At 50.4% G+C, this 21,892-nt stretch overlaps 1 protein-coding gene across 2 annotated transcripts in view; it reads right to left on the reverse strand.

The window, feature by feature from the left end:
- Nucleotides 1–21,892, reverse strand: part of lama2 (laminin, alpha 2) — a 600,632-nt gene that overhangs the window by 562,246 nt on the left and 16,494 nt on the right. The window lies entirely within an intron of this gene.

Below are 21,892 nucleotides of genomic sequence, written 5' to 3' on the forward strand. Positions count from 1 at the left end.
CTGGAAGAGAGGGTGGCCCGACTCCTGCGTCACCCGGTGACTGGGCCTGTGGCGCTTGGCGACGCCGACCCTATACTGGAACCCACTGGTAAGGACAGGACCGGGTGCACCTCTCTCCTTGCCCTCGCGCATCAGATCGACATCCTTCCCCACTGGCCGAAAAATGCACATAATGCACCAGTGCGGCCTCCCTCGCTGTCGGCCTGTCCTCACTCTAAAGCTACACTTGTGCCTTCCTGCTTTCAGCTGGTGAGGAGGAGGTGCTCCCTGAAGCCCAGACAGCCAGGCCCTCGGAGGAGGAGGACGTCGAGGAGCAGCAGGAAGGCGCCACCTCGGGGGAACCCTCCTCCGCTCCAGGAGATGGCAATGAAGGGGAGACGTCTGGTGTGCCGGAGAGCCAGGGGGAGGCGGGGGAGGGGAGCCCCGAACCTGGTCCCAGTGGCATGGACGCACGCGGCAAGGCTCCGGCGGCACGCCAGCCTTCCGCCCAGAGGGGGGAGGCGGTGGAGGGGAGGGCAGAACCTGCTCCCAGTGGTGTGGCCGCACGCGGCAAGGCTCTGGCGGCACGCCAGCCTTCTGGCCAGAGGGTGGAGGCGCCCTCCAGTCCGGACTCGGACGTCGCCCAAGAGGTGCGCCTCCTGGACGAGATGTCGGCGGCGTCGGAGCGGCGGCACGTCGAATTCATGGAGGTGGTGGCACAGATGCCTCACGCCATCGAAAGCCTCGCACAAAGTGTGGTGGCTTTCGGCCAATCCCAGGCCAGGGGGCTGGAGCAAATCGCAGCAGCGCACGCCAGGGGGGTGGAGCTCCTTGTGGCAGCGCATGAGAGGGGGGTGCAACAACTCGAGGCAGCGCAGCACGCCAGTCGCCAGCTGAGAGGTGCTGGGCAGACAATGGCACTGCAGATGCGGGCACATGCCGGCGCAGTTGGGGCACTGACTTCTGCCACCCTCGCACTGGCGCGGAGGCGTCGCCAGGCCAGCCGCCGCCCTGCTGCCGCACACCGGTCTGGCGACCAACAGTTTGGCGCGCTTGCTCCCCGGCCAGGCCGCCCGAGTGCACGTGTGTCTGCCGAGCAGCGCGCGCCTGGCATCACCCACCTTGTCCCCATTGGTGCAGGCGAGCCTGCCACTCCCCCAGCCAGGGTGCAAGGAGCTGCTGCAGGCAGTGAAGAGGGCCACCCACAGCTGCAGCAGCCACCAGCCGGCCCCTCCCGGGCCCGCCCTCGTGTAGGCCGACCCCCAAGGGCATCTGGCGAGACGCCTTGTCGCCCTGAAGATCCTTCCCCCAGCCTCGCCACAGCCTCACGGCCCAGCTTGAGGCGCAGCAGCAGGAGGGGCCGGGGCAAAAGACGGCTGTCGACGGACTCGCCCTCTCGCCACACCGAATAGAGTGTGGTGAGCGAGGGTTTGGGTGATGCGGGGGCTTCTGTTCTCGGGGGCATTATGTTGTTTGGTTTTATGGGGGTGTTTGTGTTGTGGGGGGGGCTTGTTTTTGTTAGGCCAGTGAGGAAGGCCATTTGGATGTTGATGTTTTGTTAGTCCTCCCCAGGTTTTGGGAGTGACAGAAGTTTGTGACTGTTTTTTGGGGGTCTTCTCTGTTTTGCTCTTCCATATGGGAAGGGCCCTGAGTTTTTGAAATAAAGATGTTTATTTATTCACCATGTGCAGGTGTCATGTTTCAAGTGGTTGTTGGGTTAACCGGCTGAGGGCTTGCGGAGCGGCTGCCTTCAGCTGCGTTCAGTGGCCCAGGCCATTCCCTGACAGGGGGCCTAGAAGTGTCGAGCAATAAGCCCCCGGCGGACGGCCCTTGGACCTTGTCACTCCCTCCTGGCCTGGTGCTCCTCCTCCTCAGGGTCCTCCTGCTCGTCCTCCTGAGGTGGTGGGCCAATGTCAGGTGGCAGTGCCTGAGTCCTGCGGATAGCCAGGTTGTGGAGCATGCAGCACACCACGACGAACTGGGAGACTCTATCCGGCGAATACTGAAGAGACCCGCCCGAACGATCCAGGCAACAGAACCGTTGCTTGAGGACGCCTATCGTTTGCTCTATTAGGTTCCTTGTGGCTTGATGGCTTTCATTGTATGCCAGCTCCGCTGGGGTCCTGGGCGCGCGGAGCGGGGTCATGAGCCATGTGCACAAAGGGTAGCCCTTGTCCCCGATAAGCCATCCCCTTGGTGGAGGCTGTGCCTGGAACATGTCAGCCACAGTAGTCTGGCGCAGGATAAAGGCATCATGGCTGCTTCCTGGGAAGCGGGCATTGACAGCTAGGATGCGCTGCCTGTGGTCACACACCAGCTGCACATTTAGGGAATGGTAGCCCTTCCGGTTGCGGTATTGCTCGGCATTGTGGATAGGTGCCCGCATAGCCACATGCGTGCAGTCAATGGCGCCCTGCACCATGGGGAAGGCCGCGATCCTGGCAAATCCGACTGCATGCTGCTCCTGCTTGTGTTGGGTCATGGGGAAGGAGATGAATTGGTGCCTCCTCGCGAAAAGTGCTTCGGTGACCTGTCGGATGCAGCGATGTGCGGCGAACTGGGAGATGTTCGCAATGTCCCCAGCAGCGGCTTGGAAGGAGCCGCTTGCATAAAAGCTGAGAGCCACCGTGACCTTCACTTCCACCGAGAGAGACGCCCTGGACATGAGCTGTGGCTGCAAATCTGCGTGAAGCAGCTGGCAGATCTCTCCAACCACCTCCCTTCTGAAGCGCAGCCTCTTAACACAATGCGCCGCAGTCATGGTGAGATATGAGACCTGCTCCCGGTATTGCCTGACTGGGTAAGGCCTACGTTGGCGACGCCTAATGGCCCCCCTGCGTCTAGGCATGCCTGGCCCTCTCTCAAAGCGTCTGCGAGCCCTTCGCACAAAATGTAGCAACTGAGGGTTGGCCCCCCATGCAGCCCCCATTACAAAGTTCCAAACAGCAAAATCACAAGGATGCAAATGTCAAAGCACTGGCTAGAAGCCAAAAATACCTCTCCTATGGTGTCCGAAATCAGTAATCTCTGTGCCTTGCTCTCTGTGCAGAAATCCAAAGCAGTAAAGTCATTGCAGCGAAATGGCTGGCTTTTATGGGTGAGTGGATGTGCCCTTTAATTAGCGCTCCCCGAATCCCACAGGGCCTCTGCTGAGTTCCATTTCACAGTTCTTAGCAGCGCCACGCCCACATCGGCCGGGCGCCACTGAATTTCCGGTTTGGGGCGCACAAACGGCGTTGCACGACGGAATGACATCATAAGATGCGCGCGCAGCTGAGCGGGCGCTAACACTTTGCGCCGGCGCTAAAGCCCAGCTGAATTTCGGCGTAGGCGCAGATCCGGCGGTGCCCGGCCGCTAAGTGGATAGCGCCGGAAATCTGGCGCTAACGGCTGGCGCAAACAGCTGAATTTCTAGGCCGGAGAGTTTTATCCACCCTGAACTGGCACAACAACTCTCCCTAAAGGTGGTCCCTACTCGGGGTACCATCTCTATGGCTGATAAAACCCAGACATCGACCATTATGGGTTACTGCACGGTACAATTGTCCGTTAACGGAACTGTATACGATAATTTTAAAGTATTAATCATGAAGAATCTATGTGCGAGCGTGATCTTGGGCCTGGATTTCCAGTGCAACCACCAAAGCATTACGCTCAAGTACGGTGGGTCCCAGCCGCCCCTCACAGTGTGCGGTCTGGCTACCCTGAAGGTAAAGCCGCCTTCGCTATTCGCGAACCTTACCCCTAACTGCCGGCCAATAGCGACCAAAAGAAGGAGGTACAGCTGGGAGGACAGGCGGTTTATCGCGACCGAGGTAGACAGGCTCCTGAAAGAGCGCATTATTGAACGCAGCAACAGCCCGTGGCGCGCCCAAGTGGTAGTGGTAATGGGTAGCGAGAAGAAACGGATGGTGATCGACTATAGCCAAACGATCAACAGGTACACCCAACTAGATGCCTACCCGCTACCCCGCATATCAGAAATGGTGAACCAAATCGCCCAATACCGGGTGTTCTCCACCATCGACCTCAAGTCAGCGTACCACCAGCTCCCTATCAGACCAGAGGACCGCCCGTACACCGCCTTCGAGGCGAACGGACGCCTCTACAAATTCCTCAGAGTCCCCTTTGGGGTGACGAATGGGGTCTCGGTCTTCCAGAGGGAGATGGACCGCATGGTCGATGACCACCACTTGCAGGCAACCTTCACCTACCTCGACAACGTCACCATCTGCGGTCACAACCAGCAGGATCACGACTCGAACCTCAAAAGGTTCCTGAAAACCGCACAAAAACTCAACCTCACCTACAACGAGGACAAGTGCGTTTTCAACACCACGCGCCTCTGCATACTAGGCAGCGTGGTGGAGAATGGGGAAATCGGACCAGACCCCGACCGATTGCGCCCCCTATGGGAGCTGCCCCTGCCCAACACTCCCAAAGCCCTGAAAAGGTGCCTGGGGTTATTTTCTTATTATTCCCAATGGGTCCCCAACTACTCCGACAAAGCCCGCCCCCTCTTGAAAGCATCCTCTTTTCCGCTCTCTGCTGAGGCCCACGCCGCCTTCAAAAGCATTAAGCAGGATATTGAGCGGGCCACGCTACAGGCAGTGGACGAGAACACTCCATTTCAAGTGGAAAGTGATGCGTCTGACTTTGCCTTGGCGGCCACCCTCAACCAGGCGGGGCGGCCCGTAGCTTTCTTCTCGAGGACCCTCCAAGGGCCCGATATCAGACACTCCTCCGTGGAAAAGGAGGCCCAAGCCATCGTGGAGGCAGTGCGCCACTGGCGCCACTACCTAGCCGGCAAACGCTTCACCCTACTTACCGACCAGCGGTCGGTAGCGTTTATGTTCAATAATAAACAGAGGGGGAAGATCAAAAATGATAAGATTCTTAGGTGGCGGATCGAGCTCTCCACCTTCGAGTATGACATCATTTACCGGCCAGGGGCCCTTAACGAATCCCCTGACGCCCTCTCACGAGGGATGTGTGCCAGCGCCACCGGGGATCGGCTACAGACCCTCCACAATGACCTCTGCCACCCAGGGGTCACGCGGCTGTTCCACTTCATAAAGTCCCGCAACTTACCCTACTCGATTGAGTACCGAAAACCGAAATTGGGATCAAAAACATTCCTGGCAGAACCAATGTCCACCCCAATAGGAGGATCGTCAAGATAATAAATGGTCTGACAAACCCCCTAAGGGATCTGGAAAACATGATACCCCCAAGAGGGAGGAACAAAAATCAGTTAAAATAATTAAAGACAAAGCAGCAAATGAAACTCAGGATCCTGAGGATGAACAATCCCAGGATTGAAGGCCTGGCACCCAGCCAGGGCCTCTTGAATTCCCCTATGCCCTGGCAACCTTGCCCACAAACACACAAGTGAAGGCCCTGTTTGAAATGGGAGCTGATTACACTGTAATAAATCCTGCAATTATAAAAACTAAGTGGACAGATTTGGGGAGCCCAATTTGTAAAAGACCATTAGGGGGATTCACACAAGACAAAACCAAAATAATAAATTTTTACAAAATACCTATTACTATATATGGAATCACGGTGACCCTAGATGTAGGACTGGTAGCACAATTGGCCTGTTCCCTCATTATAGGACAACCAGACATGAAACATTACCTTAAAATCTCAACCAGACCTGTTGAAGCATCCACAGACCAGGATGAAAGGAAAAAACATGTTCGGACACAGCTTGATCGAACTTGCCTAGAGCGGGGAGACAAAGACCTCCTCGAGCACTTAATTAATAGATACTACCCTTATCTACAATGCCATCCAAATCAATGTGGAAAGATAGACATCAAACCCCACCCACTTGATGCTGGCTGGCACAAACCTAAAAAACAGTGGCCTATTCAAGACCACAAAGGAAAAATAGATCTCCTAACAACGCTCAAAGAACTAACAGAACAAGGGCCTAGAAATTCAGTTGGCGCCGCGCCAGGGCTTTAGCGCCGGAAAGTTAGCGCCGGCGCTAAGTCCCCCTGCGCGCGCCAAAAATTCAGTAGCGCCGCGCCCAAACGGCTGCCGGCGCTACTGAAGGGTGTTTGCGCCTGAAAATGGGCGCTACCTGCCGCATTGCGGCGCTATTCCGGCGCTGCGGCGCCCGATGCGGTGCGGCAGGCTCGGGAAGTGCAGGCCTCCTCCTTCAGTTAAGGAGGAGCTGCCTGCACCCGCCCGCTGGCCGGTAAAATCTTCACAAAAATGAGCCCGGCACCTCGGGGAAGTGCCGGGCTCGCAGCCCAGAAGCATCTGTTCCGCGGGGGGGCGGTGGAGGAGTCCGGGGAGGGAGGTGCGGGCAGGCGGCCGGCGGGAAAGCGGCCGGCCGCCGCGCGACCTTAATGCGCCGGCGCAAACTCCTGTAAGACTCGGTTGCCAGAGTCTTACTTGCGGCTGCCACGGGCGAGGCGGCCGCAACTCAATTTCGGCGCTGGGGCCCGTCACCACGGCAACCGGGACGCTGCGCACACCGATGACGTCATCGGTGCCGGCGCAGCGCAACCGGTCTACCGCCGATGGTAGGGCCCCAGGGAATTTCTGAACCGGCTGTAAGTCCAGCGCAATGACCTCTAGCGCCGCAAAATGGGCGCAAAGCCCACTCAATTTCTAGGCCAAGGTGTCTTAATCAAAATGGCATCTAGAACTAATTTGCCATTGTTTGGTGTTGCTAAACCAGATGGGAGGTGGAGATTAGTGGTCAATTATACAGCCTTAAATAAGGTAATGGCCCCAAATACTGCACAACAGCAATATTCCACAGCCCTTCTCTCTGGAATTACGAGGGAAAAATATAAATCTTGTATTGATCTAGCAAACGGCTTCGGGTCACATCTAATCGAAAAAGCTGATTGGCCAAAAACAGCGATGACTGGATCCGATGGTTATCAGTATTGCTGGACGAGATTGCCTCAGGGATTTCAAAATAGTCCTGTTCTCTTTTCAGCCCACATCATTGACCTTTTAAAAGACCTACCTCACGTCAATTCTTATGTGGATGATATATATCTGTCACATGACAATCTCCAAGAGCACTTAAAAGCCATTGATAATGTTTTATCCAGACTTACAACTGCTGGGTACTTAATCAACATAAAAAAGAGTCAACTAGTTAGGGAAGAGGTGGATTTTCTGGGCCTACGCATAACTGGAAACGGTAGAGGATTAACTCAATCCTATAAAGAAAAATTAGGCACCATTCAATATCCTAAAACTCTGAAAAATCTGCAAGCAAGTTTAGGACTCCTGAATTTTGCTCGATCCTTTACACCAACCTTTGCTGAGCTCTCAGCACCCCTGTATGCTAGAGTGGGCGAAGCAGCAAAAGGACAATTCATATTTTCACCAGACGATTACTCAAAACCGCAACAATTATGCCGAGAGGTACAAAAAGCCATAGACCTGGAACAGAGGGACCTACAAGTTCTGTAAGGTTCACAAAATTTCGGCAGCCCCCAAAGATTATTTGATTAAAGAAAACCTGGTTGGAATGTACTTTAAAACCCCAGGACATCAAAGATGGCTGTAGCCGGCCCCATGGCAAAAGAGAAAGACAGCCTGTATGAATATGAAAGGAGGATCTCCCAGCACTGGCTGATGAAAGGATTGGAAAAAAAAACCAGCTTCTGAGTACTTAAGTACTTGAAGCTGTCAATCAACTGTGGTTAGGAAGTTTCAACACGGAACAAAGGATTCTGTTTACACAAGCCCTCAGCAGTGTTGACTCAAGGGCTTAAGTGGTTGCTGTCAATCAAGTTGCAGTTGGGCGGTAACCACAGGACAAAGGATTGTTTACACTAGCACTCAAGTACTGTTTACCCAGCACTCAAGAAACCAGCAGGACATTTCAAACTGGGACAGCTCCATTCACAAACCAGTTAAACGAATGGGAAACGCATTATAGCTGCATTCAAACCCATTACGGTCAATGGGGCCAGATCGGTCCCTTTTGTGTAACCCAGATATGTCCAGATTTGAGCGCGAAGATAAGGGCCCCCAATGGGGTATAAAGGTAGCCCCTCAGGAAGCCATTCTCTCTCTCTACCACCTCGCCTCCAGTGCCCTGCCTTCAAGAGGATCGTCACAGCCTGCCCAAAGAAGTGGAATACCCGCAGTTACTTTTGAATTACTGGGGTATGTCTACTTCGGGCAGTGAAAAATCCAAGGCAGACCGCAGGGCACGGAGCAGGCGTTTCAACATCGTAGACTGGTGAGCATAAACTTTCTGGCCCATCACAAGGCAACCTAGATAGGTATAAGGGGTGGGAACGAAAGGGGGATTTTTGTTAAATTGTAATTTTAGTCAATTTTCCCTCGATGTGTCCGTCTTTTCTCCTCCCCGTTAAGTAAAAGTGTGCTGTATTCATAATGATTTTCACTGAATAGCAATTTATTCTTTATTTCAATAAAACATTGGTTTTCTTTGCACCAAACCACTGGTCTCGTTTTGTCTATATCGCTACTGAAATAAGTCCAGCGGTCAGAACCAAAGGGGAAGCGATTCGAACCGCACGGGGCTGGAACAGCTCAGAAACACGGCTGACTGACCAGGCAAAAACCCCAAACCAAAACCCCCCCCTTACAGTTCCCCTCAATATTCATCTCAGGTCATCACCTAAAGTGGCAGTTGCAGTTTTCCATAATGAAAAGAGCATAGTGCCCATTCAGTTCCATTCTTACAACTTTTCCAATGTCGCAAGGAGCTAAATTAAAAAAGAAAGTCATGACTATGGTACTCCAATGCCTCATCAAGGCATGAACCCTTCAAGGGAAATACCCCATTACCATCTATACTGAAATTTCTGATTTAAGTTCAGTATTGAGGATGGCCTCGGATGTAAAAAGAGCCACCCAGATCTGATTATGATAAATGGCCATCGTTCTTGAATGATCCTACACTCATTTTTAAATTCCTCTCCCTGGAAATGGACTTAGAGCATCTCCCCATCATGGAGGATGATGGTACGGGGGAGGGAATCAGACAAATACCTATGAGACCGCTTACAGAATACCATCTTGTCATTTCCTGTGATGGATCTTCGATGACGATTAAAACAGGGACATCCCAACAATCCTCAGCTGGGATGGGGATAGTAGTAGGGACTTTTCGAGATTCCTATTCTTTTTATCCAGAAGAATTACTGTCTATACCCCTTGGCCATAAGACAGCGCAATATGCTGAAGCCACAGCATTACGGTATGCTTTAGAAAAGGCAGACCTGTTAAACCCACACTAATCTGTACGGACAGTGACTACTGTAAAAGAGGATATAACTAAGATCTAGTTTTCTGGGAACCAACAAATTTTATCAATCATAAGGGTAAACCCATAAAACATAAATCATTGTGGGAACACATTCTCCATTTGAGAATGGAGAAACAGAATTGGCAAGTGATTCATGTAAACGGCCATACCACTGGGACAGTACACTCAAAAGGAAACAGTCTTGCAGACGAACAAGCGAAACATTCGGTCTGCATGACACCCCCTCAAGAGGGGCCTTAAAATATTAGTGTAATCACTAGGGCAGAACGGGCAGCTAATCAGGATGAGGAACTGATTCAGCTATTAGACCTAACAAAAGAGAATCCACCAGGATATCCACCAAAGTACTTTTACTCGGAAACCCCTACGGGTATTGTGCTAGTTAAGTTGCCCAAGGGAAACCGAGAAGTACCCCCGAGACACAAATGAGAACAGCTTGTAAAAGAAGCTCACGAGGGCATAGGTCAAGCACATTGTGGTGCCAGAACAACATTCTGCAAATTGACCCCCTTATATTGGTGGCCAGGCATGCTTAAGGCCTGTAAAACATACGTGGCAAATTGTGAGCCATGCTATTTAACCAATAAGTCATCACTAATTAAGCCACCACCATTGGCTCCTGTGAAAGCTGATGAGCCAATGGGAGAATTCTTTATTGACTTTATTGGACCACTTCCCCCGTCTTTGGGATATAGACATGTTCTCGTTTGTGTAGATGGATGCACTTCCTTCTGCTGGCTGGTCCCCACAAAAACTGTTTTGGAAAACGCACTTGCCAAGGCTATTTCTGACATAATTACTGTAGCTGGTGCACCCAAAATCTTACACGCCGATCAAGGCGGAGCCTTTGTATCTAAGGTCTTCAAAGGCTACTGCGAACAAAGGGGCATTGGGTTAGAGCACAGCACGCCACGTCATCCGCAATCAGCAGGGCTGGTGGAACGTAAAAACCAGCAAGTAAAAAAGCTATTGGTCAAACTGTTGAGAATCAGGGGGAATAAGTGGACCACCATAATTTCGGAGTTGCAGCTATCACTTAATAATGTGCCCGCATCTGCATCAGGGACAGTGAAATTCAGTTGCGTTCGCCAGCCGTTAGCGCCATAAGAGGAGTAGATCTCGAGCGCTAGGCACTTAGCGGCCGGGCGCAGAACGAACTGCGCCTACGCCCAACTTCAGTAGACATTTAGCGCCGGCGCAAAGTGTTTGCGCGCGCTCAGCTGCGCGCGCAACTTATGACGTCATTTCGTCGTGCAACGCCGTTTGTGCGCCCCAAACCGGAACTTCAGTGGCGCCCGCCCAATGTGGGCGTGGCGCTGTTAAGAACTGTGAAGTGGAACGCAGCAGAGGCCCTGCGGGCCTCGGGGAGCGCTAATTAAAGGGCACTTAGACTGAACTATAAAGGCCAGCCATTTTGCTGCAATGACTTTAGTGCAACGGATTTCTGGACAGAGACCAAGGAAGAGACCTTACTGATTTCGGCCAACATAGGAGAGGTATTTTTGGCTTCTGGCCAGAGCTTGGAAATTTGACTCATTGTGATTTCACTGTTTGCAAGTATATTATGGGGGCTGCATGGGGTTCCAACCCTCAGTTCCAGCATTGTGTGCGAAGGGCTCGCAGACGCTGTGTGAGAGGGGCAGCCATGCCTAGACGCAGAGGGGCCATCAGGCGTCGGCAACGTAGGCCTTACCCACTCAGGGAATACCGCCAGCAGGTGTCCTATCTCACCATGACTGCCGCGCAGCGTGTTAAGAAGCTGCGCTTCAGAAGGGAGGTGGTTGCAGAGATCTGCCAACTGCTTCACAGAGATCTGCGTCCACAGCTGATGTGCAGGACGTCTCTGTCGGTGGAAGTGAAGGTCACGGTGGCTCTGAACTTTTATGCAAGCGGCTCCTTCCAAGCCGCTGCTGGGGACATAGCTAACATCTCCCAGTTCGCCGTGCATCGCTGCATCCGGCAGGTCACCGATGCCCTTTTCACAAGGAGACACCAATTCATCTCCTTCCCCATGACCCTAGAGAGGCAGGAGCAGCGTGCAGTCGGATTTGCAAGGATCGCCGACTTCCCCATGGTGCAGGGCGCCATTGACTGCACGCATGTGGCTTTGCGGGCACCTATCGACAATGCCGAGGATTACCGCAACCGGAAGGGCTACCATTCCCTCAATGTACAGCTGGTGTGTGACCACAGGCAGCGCATCCTAGCTGTCAATGCCCGCTTTCCAGGCAGCAGCCACGATGCATTTATCCTGCGCCAGACTACTGTGGCTGACATGTTCCAGGCACAGCCTCCCCCAAGAGGATGGCTTATCGGGGACAAAGGCTATCCTTTGTGTACATGGCTCATGACCCCGCTCCGCGCGCCCAGGACCCCTGCTGAGGAGGCATACAACGAAAGCCATCAAGCCACAAGGAACATCATAGAGCAAACGATTGGCGTCCTCAAGCAATGGTTCCGCTGCCTGGATCGCTCCGGCGGATCTCTGCAGTATTCGCCGGATAGAGTCTCCCAGTTCGTCGTCGTTTGCTGCATGCTGCACAACCTGGCTATCCGCAGGACTCAGGCACTGCCACCTCACGTTGGACCACCACCTCAGGAGGACGAGCAGGAGGACCATGAGGAGGAGGAGGAGGAGGAGGAGGAGTACCAGCCCAGGAGGGAGCCACAAGGTCCAAGGGCCGTCCGTCAGCGGCTTATTGAACAACACTTCTAGGCCCCCTGTCAGGGAATGGCTTGTGGCAATGAAGGCACATGAATGCAGCCGCTCCGCAAGCCCTCAGCCGGTTAACGCAACAACCACTTGAAACATCACACATGGACAAGCTGAATAAAGAAAAAGCTTTATTGAACAAACTCAGGGCCCTTCCCACATGAAACCCAAAAACACACAACACCCCCAAAAAACAGTCAAAAACATATCTCACTCCCACAACCTGGGGAGGAATAACAAAACTTGTCCATCCAAATGGCCTTCATCCTCGGCCTTACCAAAAGAACCCCCCCCATAGACAGCACAAGCACCCCCATATAAAAAAACATTTGCCTTCATCCTCGGCCTTACCAAAAGAACCCCCCCCCATAGACAGCACAAGCACCCCCATATAAAAAAACATTTGCCAACACACTCTACTTTGTGTGCCGAGAGGGCGAGTCCTTGTCCAGCCTTTTCCGGCCCCTGGCCGACCTGCTGCTCCGCCTCAACCTGGGCCCTGTGGGTGTTGCAAGGCTGGGGGAAGGCTCCTGAGGGGCACATTGCGTGACGGCAGATGCCCTTGGGGGTCAGCCTAGACGAGCTCTGGCCGTCGAGGGGCCAGCTGCTGACTGCTGCAGCTGTGGCTGGGCAGCATCAGTCTCTCCAGCAGCTCGTCGCAGCTTTGCTGGGGGAGTGGCAGTGGCGGCTGCAGCAATGGGGGCAAGCTGGCTGATGCCAGGCACTCGCTGGTCGCCAGAGACACTGGCACTCGGCCGGGCTGGCACTGCAGCAAGCGCAGCAATCTGGTGAAGGCCAGACCGCTGTGCTGCAGCAGCGCGGCGGGTGCCCTGGCGATGCATGCGTGACACAGCGAGTGTGGCAGCAGTGAGTGCCCGTACTGCCCTGGTCTGTGCCCGCATCAGACCAGCCAGTGACTGCACGGCACCACTGATCAACTGTCCACTCGCTGCCTGTGCTGCCCTGAAGTTGTCCCGACTCGCGTCCTGTGCTGCCCTGAATTCGGCCCGACTCGCGTCCTGTGATGCCCCGAATTCGGCCCGACTCGCGTCCTGTGATGCCCCGAATTGTGCCCGACTCGCGTCCTGTGATGCCCCGAATTGTTCGAGACCCCTGGCCTGTGCTGCCGCGAGTTGTTCGAAACCCCTGGCCTGTGAGGCCCCAAAATCGGACACACTATGAGCCAGGGACTCAATGGCCTCAGGCAACCGTGCCACAACCCCCATGAACTCGGTGTGCCGACGATCCGAGTCCGCGGACATTTGATCAAGGAGGCGCACCTCCTGGGCGAGGACCGTCTCCGGACTGGAGGCCGGACTCTCCCTCTGGGGAGAAGGCCGCCGAGCTGCCCGACCCTTCCTGCGTGGCTGCACGCCACTGGGCCCAGCAACGACACTCCCCTGCAACACTTCCCCCCTCTGGGGAGAAGACCGCCGAGCTGCCCGACCCTTCCCGCGTGGCTGCACGCCACTGGGCACAGGAGCTACACTCCCCTGCAACACTTCCCCCCTCTGGGGAGAAGGCAGCCGAGCTGCCCGACCCTTCCCGCGTGGCTGGACGCCACTGGGCACAGGAGCTACACTCCCCTGCAACACTTCCCCGCTCTGGGGAGAAGGCAGCCGAGCTGCCCGACCCTTCCCGCGTGGCTGGACGCCACTGGGCACAGGAGCTACACTCCCCTGCAACACTTCCCCCCTCTGGGGAGAAGGCAGCCAAGCTGCCCGACCCTTCCCGCGTGGCTGGACGCCACTGGGCACAGGAGCTACACCCCCCTGCAACACTTCCCCCTGGCTCTCCTCCAGGGAAGACGTGTCCCCTCCATTGCCATCCCCTGGCGCGGATGAGGGTTCCCCCGATGTGCCGCCTTCCTCTTGCTCCTCCTCGTCCTCCTCTTCCGAGGGACTGACACTCGCAGCTTCAGGGACCTCCTCCTCACCAGCTGAAAGCAGGAAGGCACAAGAGTAGCTTTAGAGTGAGGACAGGGCGTCAGCGAGGGAGGCATGAGTGGTGGCATTCTGCACATTGGTCGGACAGTGGCAAAGGATGTAGATCTGAAGCGCAAGGGGAACGAGAGAGGTCCAAACGGTCATGTCCTTACCATTGGGGCCCAGCACAGGGTCGGCATCTCCAATTGCAATGGGGCCAATCACCCGGGCACCCATGACTCGACCCACGCGCTCCTCCAGGTCACTGAGCTGCTGGAACTGGGCACGGCCTCCCCCGGTGACAGTCCGGCTCTTCAGATTCTGGGCCAGCTTGGCCTGCAAGAGAAAGGACGGCCTCTAAGTACAGTGTGGTGCCCTGTTGTGTGCACTGCCTCCCATGGTCGAATAGCTTGGCCAGTGTGTAAAGTGCAGAAAGTGCAATTGATGTTCATGCCAGTGCCATAGCTGCTGGACGAGGGCTGGCCATTAGGCCTTTGAGGTCCCTTTGCCCATAATGTGAGGTGCACATGCAAGGATGAGGAGGACACTGGAAAGGGTACTCACCCTGACAATCCGAGTGAGGTCGTTAAACTTTTTCCGGCATTGGACACCAGTCCTGGGGACATCGCTGTTGGCTGTGACCCTCTGGGCGATTTCCCTCCAGGCTCTCCTGTACACCCTCTTGGGAGGCTTCTTGCCACTGTCCGGGAACAAGATATGGCTTCTCTTCTCCAAAGCCCTAACCAGCACCTTTAAATCATGGGCAGAGAAGCGCTGCGCTCGCTCACGGGCCCTCTGCATCCTTCCTGGCGCTATTTCTCTCCAGCAGCAATGTTTAGGCCTAGCTGGAGGGCTGCAGTATCCAGGGCGTGGCAGCAGACCAAGTCGACCCTTCCCCCTTTAAGAGCTGGCCGGCGCCAGGGTGTCTGCTTTCAATCAAAACATGACCACACCTGCGCTGCGCCCGGCCTCGGCGGTATCAGTCTGCACCGCCGGCTTAGCGCCTAAAGATAGCCGTGCAACGCCAGTTTTAGCGCTCGAGCAAACTCCTTGGCCAAAGCTACTGAATATCGGCGAAGTGGCCTCCACTTTCCGGCGGGCGCTAACTTTAGTGGCCGCCCGACTTTACCGCCCCAAAAGTGGCTATACTGAATTTCTAGGCCAGTGTCCCCTAAAACTCCATATTATCTGATGTATGGAGTTGAGATGAATTCACCGCTTACCCATAGTTCTATTATTGCCTCTACACTCACTGAGTCCTTGACCCGACAGTGACAGTTAGATTTTAAAAAAAGAAGTAACAGAGGAGATTCATCAAATTGATCAGAGGATAAGGGAGGCAAATAGGCAGAAAAAATTGACAAACAAAGCATGGCAACCCCTAGTAGGAGAATGGGTACAGGAAAAGAAGTTCAAGCAAAAACCTGGTTTAAGACCGAAGTGGAAAAAACCTGTTCAAATACACACTGTTATTAATGAAAGAACAGTTAAAATACATATTAATCAGCCGAATGGCAAGCATATTCTTAAAACTGTCTCCATTGACAATCTCAAAAGATGTCCTGCGGGATACCGAAATGGAGGAACAATACAAGGTGCAGTCGTACACTGTCTTTCAAGACCCAACTTGGAGCACAACACAGGAAATGGATGTGATCGAATTACTGACGATGGTCAGTCAGACAGTGTCGCCGACTCCTCCACACGATGCTTGGCAACGCATCAGGAATTGGATTTGCGAAAACCAACAACCAAAACAAGGAAATATCAACGAGTTACTTCAACGAAGGAGGAAGACACCGCGGATGAAAAAGGAATCAACTGAGTGCCTGGCAAGGCCTTTACGAAAACAAGAATCAGTCTACACGTCAGATTGAAGGAACAACGTGTCAAGCTTCAGCTAGTTCCAAATGACGTCTCCTTGACTCGTATGAATAACTCACCTCTACGGAACATACGTCTGCCAATTGGACATTATAAGTACATGTTGTTTCGCTAATTGCATGACAATATACCTATCATCCTTTTAAATTGTGTTCAATTTAAAATAAGGCAAAACATTGTCCTAGGATGACTTTAAAGGAATTTTCATGTAGCACATGATTGTGAATCTCGTGAAATTAATGGGCTATTGTAAACTTATTAGTAACATTGACCAAACTCTGTCTAGATGCTCCAGTTCATTTTTTGATCAAGAGGGGAGTGTGAAGGAATAGCCATATTCAGAAAAATATACCATCCTATGAAAGTAAAAGCCTTATTAAAACATGACATACTAGATCATCAAAGACCCTACCCACCCCAGCCACAGTCTGTTCGCCCTCCTGCCATCTGGGAGATGCTACAGATGCATTCGCACCCGTACGACCAGATTTAGGAACAGCTTCTTTCCCAGGGCTGTCATCCTACTGAACTCCACAAATAAACTCTAAAGCCTGCACATCTGCCAATGCACTTTATTATGGTTATATTTATGTTAATATACAAGCCAAATGTATGTTGAATGTTTAAATGTCTTAATCCAAATGTACACGCTCGGGAGCCGCAAGCCTACATTTCGTTGTACTGCACTTGTGCACTAACAATGACAATAAAAGTTGATTTGATTTTTGATTTTGATCTGGAAGCCTTAACAATCAAAAGCTGTAAACAGCATACAGGCTTTTGAGATAAGGTAAGTTGTTGACACTGAATCAATAGCCTTATTGAAGTAGAAGGTTGGAGGTTCCTAAAAGTCTGAAGTCTTGGAAAGAACACAATGCTATACCCAGTTAAAATGTTATAAACCAACACTGTGGAAAGAAGCACATAACATTAAAGAAACATGTGCCTTTGTAAAAATGACATCAAATGAAACACGGAGGCATGAGTCTGTGGTACAACCAGCTGAGGTGATTAAGAATTGCATAGATCATCCTAAGTAAGGTGTTCTAAATGCAAAAGATACAAACAGACCTTTATAAGAATGACATCAAATAGATGCACAGCCATCACATTGTTTTTATGATAAGCTTTGAACACCTAAAGGTAGAGACACAAGGCTGCTTGCTACAGCTGAACTGACTGTAAGAATAGCAGAGATCAACAGAAAAATGACTAGAGATAATTGCTTACATCAGCAGAAAACTTCAAAGGATATACCACTGAGAAAGAGTATAAAAATTGGACTTTCAAATAATAATAATAATAATTCAACTTTATTGTCATTGCACAAGTACATGAACAACGAAATGTGATCTTGCAAGCTCCCATGACTGGGAGAAGGAAAGCCGCTGCGTCGGTGCGCGCCGCCATTCCATTTCCACCATTCCTCCTGTCCGACAATCTTCAGCCCACCGCCTGGGCCTGCTCACCAGCCACTCCTCCTTCCGTGACCTTCTCACCAACTGCCCCTCCTCGGGGCTCCTTCCGTGACCTTCTGCACCTGGTCTTCCCTGATGGTCACCCCTCCATGGTACTAACCAGGCCTGGCTCTGTTTAGCTTCCAGGCCTTGCCAGTGACCCTGTCCCTAGTCCCAGGAACAGGAACAGGAAATGGGAAGATAGATTCACTGTAAGGGGCAAAGCGATTCTCAGGCTTCACAGGCAAGCTCTGCAAGTCTTCAACTCTTTGAGTCTCGGGGATCAAAATGGTACTTGTATTTCATTTTGGTGGATATCCTGGAATAAGACTGAGAAATGTAAAAATGTAACAAAGTTAAGATTTGAGAATAGGGATCTCTGATAATAGAATTGTAAGTTTTCTGTATTTGGAACTGTTAATGTTGCGATTGAAATACCAGCTGTAAGTTACACGTCGGTTCTTTAATAAATCTATATTTTTTTAGTATTGTCTCACATGGTACTTCTGTATCAAACTCGCGAACTCAATCTCTGTACACTCTTTGGTGAGGAGTTGCAGAATTCTGGAGGAGTTTTCCGGACCCTCATAATATCCGGAACGTTACAGTCTAGCTAAACTTATTAAAAGTGCTATCTGGAGGACGGTAACATTTTCAGGTCGTTCCTTTCCTTTAGGGAGAGATAGTCTGGACCTTTAGACCCAATTAAGCATCTTTAGGATTCGGCTACCTCTAACTTTAGTTGAATGTGAACGTCTGGGGAATATGCCTGATCTGGGGTAACCCGAAAGGGGCTAGGACTAGTAATAATCCTTTCAGCCTGGGAAACTATAATCCAGCACAAGTTGCAGTCTTCAGGAGAGGAGAAATAAGTGAAGAAAGTCAGAGGGAAAAATCAGGTGGAGGAAACTGCGAACAGATTTGTGTATCCTGGGAGTATTGTACCCTTACTGTGATTTAAGCTAGATGTGCATCATAGGTTGCGATTGGCAAGCAGGAGTCCTCATTACACAAGACCACTCACTCCCCACATGACAAATATCAAAAGCAACGTTTTATATTTAAAATGTCATGGTTGTAGGTCGTCCAGTAGTGAGACGTAGGTTTAATTAGAAGATAACAGAATGCACTTGCAGATATTTATTAATAAAGCTTTGCATAAAATTCTTTGCACAACTTCATTGGCAGCACTGTCTTAAGGAACTGCAAAGAACAAATAGTGATAGAGGTAATGTTTTTCTAACTGTTTGGTCTTGTTAGCAGAATGAGACCGATTGCTCTACTATTTAAGAAAACATCAAACTCCAAATTGTAACAAATTATTGGAAGAGCAAAAGTTTCGGTATAACCTATCAACAGTAGATCTCAACATGACAGAGAACAGCAAACGATCAATCAGTTACAATCAAGAAACTTTGTCATCTGCTGAAGAAACTTCCTCTAGAACAGCAATAAAGAGCTGGCTTGTACGCAAACTGAAACTTTAACATGACCTCTTCATAAATTTACAGATGTGACAAGCCTCAAGGAGTACTGGTACCAAAAGTCTAACTTTGCACATTGGGATTCAAAGAAACGGAAGTAGGAAACATTCACAGAACCATTATATCAACATATTTATGAATCCACCCACCCAGTCTGTAGCACACATACGGAAGCAATTTAGCCTTCGCAATTACAAATAGAAATACATAGAATTTACAACACAGAAAAAAGCCATTTGGCCCAACCAGTCCGTGTCAGTGTTTACTCTTCACACAAATAAATAGTTCTAATTGCATTTACCCACCCTGTTCATAGAAATACATAGAATTTTGACAATTAATTATTCAACACCACAAAAAAAGTCAGAACTGCAACAGCTTGAAAATAGCAGAACAATTCATGCAGTAGTTTATTACAGCCTCAAAGTGAAATTTCCTTGTAAGATATCCCTGAAGTTCCTTTGCACTTGTTTCCGTCAACATTGATTCCTTTCCTTAACCTTATAACCTGCCAGCAGGGCCCTGGTGCGTGCTGCACTAGGACCCCCCCTTTAATCAGGGGAGGGAGGCCTGCAGTACTGCGGCGCTACGTGCCGACGCGCATGGCACTGCTGCATGTAGCGCCGTAATATTCCATAGGAGCGCCCCAAGAGGGAGGGGGAGTGTTTCCAGTAACTATTGCTACCATTGAATTTCATGGTTAGTCATGGTTACAGTTAGTCATAGTTCAATCTTCAATATCTGCATCATTCTTATTTCTATTTTTTTCCCAACATTTGTTCATTACTTTGTATTGCATTTGGTTTAACTTAGGCTGTACTGAGGCTATCAAACAAACTCATCTGACACCCGTGACTTATTTTGATGGGCAAAATTGTCTATTTACATATATGACAGGGTCAAAATATAGCAGGATACTAATACGTTGTTTCCCAACTTTTTTTTTATTCATTCACAGGATGTAGGCATTGCTGGCAAGGCCATTATTTATTGCCCATCCCTACTTACACTGCTGCAGTCCATGTTGTTGCAGTTTGGTACAACTGGGTGGCTTGCTAGGCCATTTCAGAGAGCAGTTAAGAATCGACCAAATTGCTGTGGGTCTGGGGTCACATGTAGGCCAGCACATGATTACCATTACTGATACTCACTTTTTTTAATTAATTAACTGAAGTTAAATTCCCCAGCTGCCATGGTGGGATTTGAACTAATTTCTCCAGATAATTAGTCCAGGCTTCTGGATTATAGTCCAGTAACATAACCACTATACTACCGTTCCCGATAACTTGGCCCTTTCCTCCAAATTTTACATCTTTTCCAATAGTTTTCCAGTGTCTCCTGATACACTGTGTTGACCGTCTGTGTTATGGACAGTCTGTGTTATGGACAGAGTGTTGACCACCTGTGTTATGGACAGAGTAGATAGAGAGAAACTGTTCCCATTGGCGGAAGGGTTGAGAACCAGATGACAGAGATTTAAGGTGATTGGCAGAAGAACCAAAGGTGACATGAGGAAAAACTTTTTTACGCAGTGAGTGATTAGGATCTGGAATTCAATGCCTGAAAGTGTGGTGGAGGCAGATTCAATTGTGGCTTTCAAAGGGGGATTGGATAAGTACCTGGAGGAAAAAAAAATTCAGGGCTATGGGGACAGGGCAGGAGAGCAGGGCTAGCTGAAGTGCTCTTGCAGAGAGCCAGCATAGGCTCAACAGGCCGAATGGCCTCCTTCTGTGCTGCAACCATTCTATAGCTTCCCACTAATAGTTTGCCCTTCTGCTTTGTAAAGAGCAACTTGTTGCCCCCTCACGCCATCTACTATAATCTGCTTTGGTCTGAAAATCTGGGTTTATACTTGTTGTAATCTTCCTGTTTTTTCACAGATATTGCAAATTCTATATTAAGTGGTTAGGTGAGCAGCATTTTGTTCACATGCTTTCCAATTGCCTACTCGGTTGTGTGTCCCTTTTAGGTCACCTCTATGCACCCAATTAACCAGAAAGTACACAAAGCCAAGCCGTGCATTTCTGCTAATTCACAGAAAAGGGCATCAATTTTAGCTCGCATCTAGCACACTGCCATGCAATCTGTCCCAAACAAAGTACATCAACTTTCGTGTTCTCCAGTTGTAAAGAACCTAGTTTTTTTTTTAATTGGTGCTCGGGATGTAGGTGACGCTAAGAAGGTTGGGTTTATTGCCCATCTCTTGTTGTCCTGAGGGGTTAGTGATGCAGCTTTTTCTTGAACCACTTCCACCCATATGATGATGGTGTTCCCACAATGGTGTTAGGTACGGAATTCCAGGATATTGCCCCAGCGATGACAAAGAAACAGTGATATATGTCCAAGTCAGAACCATGTGCGACCTGGATGGGAATTTGGAGCTGATGGTATTCCCATGATACTGCTGCTCTTGTTCCTCTAAGTGGTAGAGATGAGCGTATCCTCTTTCACGTCATTCTAAATATTTTTCCAACATAGAAGCAAGGTAATAAAAACAACTTGCAACAACGTAGGCATATGCCTTCATATTTGAGAGAAATTGATTTACTAAAGCGGAAAGTATTTGTCCATTTGTTAAGTCTGCCAAAAGTTAATATGCTGACTTACTGCAAGAAAGAATGACTTGCATTTATATATCACCTTTCATGTCCCCTGACTGCCCCAAGTGCTACACAGCCAATGAATTACTTTTAAAGTATAATCACTGCTATTTTGGAGGCGAGCCCGGCCGCCAATATATACAGTTAGGTTGCACCAACAGGAACAAGATGAATGAGCAGCTAATCTGTTTTGGTGATGTTGGTTGAGGGATTAAGGGTGGCCGGGACATTGGGAGACGTCCCTGCTGTGCTTCAAAAATTTGCAATGGGATCATTTTACAGGCATGTCGGTTTAGCATCTCATTCAAAAGACAGCACATCCTCAGCAATGCATTGAAGGGTCAGCCTAGATTGGGTGCTCAAATTCTGCAGTGAACTTGAACTCACAATATTGTGATGCAGAGGCAAGGATGCTACCACTGAACCAGACAGACGCTCAGACTGATTAAAATTATAGAAACGTAATCAGCAGAGGTGATTTGAGACTCTAGTGCATCACAACAATATTCTTTCATTTCTGTGATGGATTCCAACTGACAGAGGGAGAAGACTTTAATCCTGTTT

This window comes from Somniosus microcephalus, chromosome 9 (genome assembly GCF_052327205.1).
Source record: "Somniosus microcephalus isolate GS21.2 chromosome 9, FLI_Smic_1.0, whole genome shotgun sequence".
Taxonomy (NCBI): domain Eukaryota; kingdom Metazoa; phylum Chordata; class Chondrichthyes; order Squaliformes; family Somniosidae; genus Somniosus; species Somniosus microcephalus.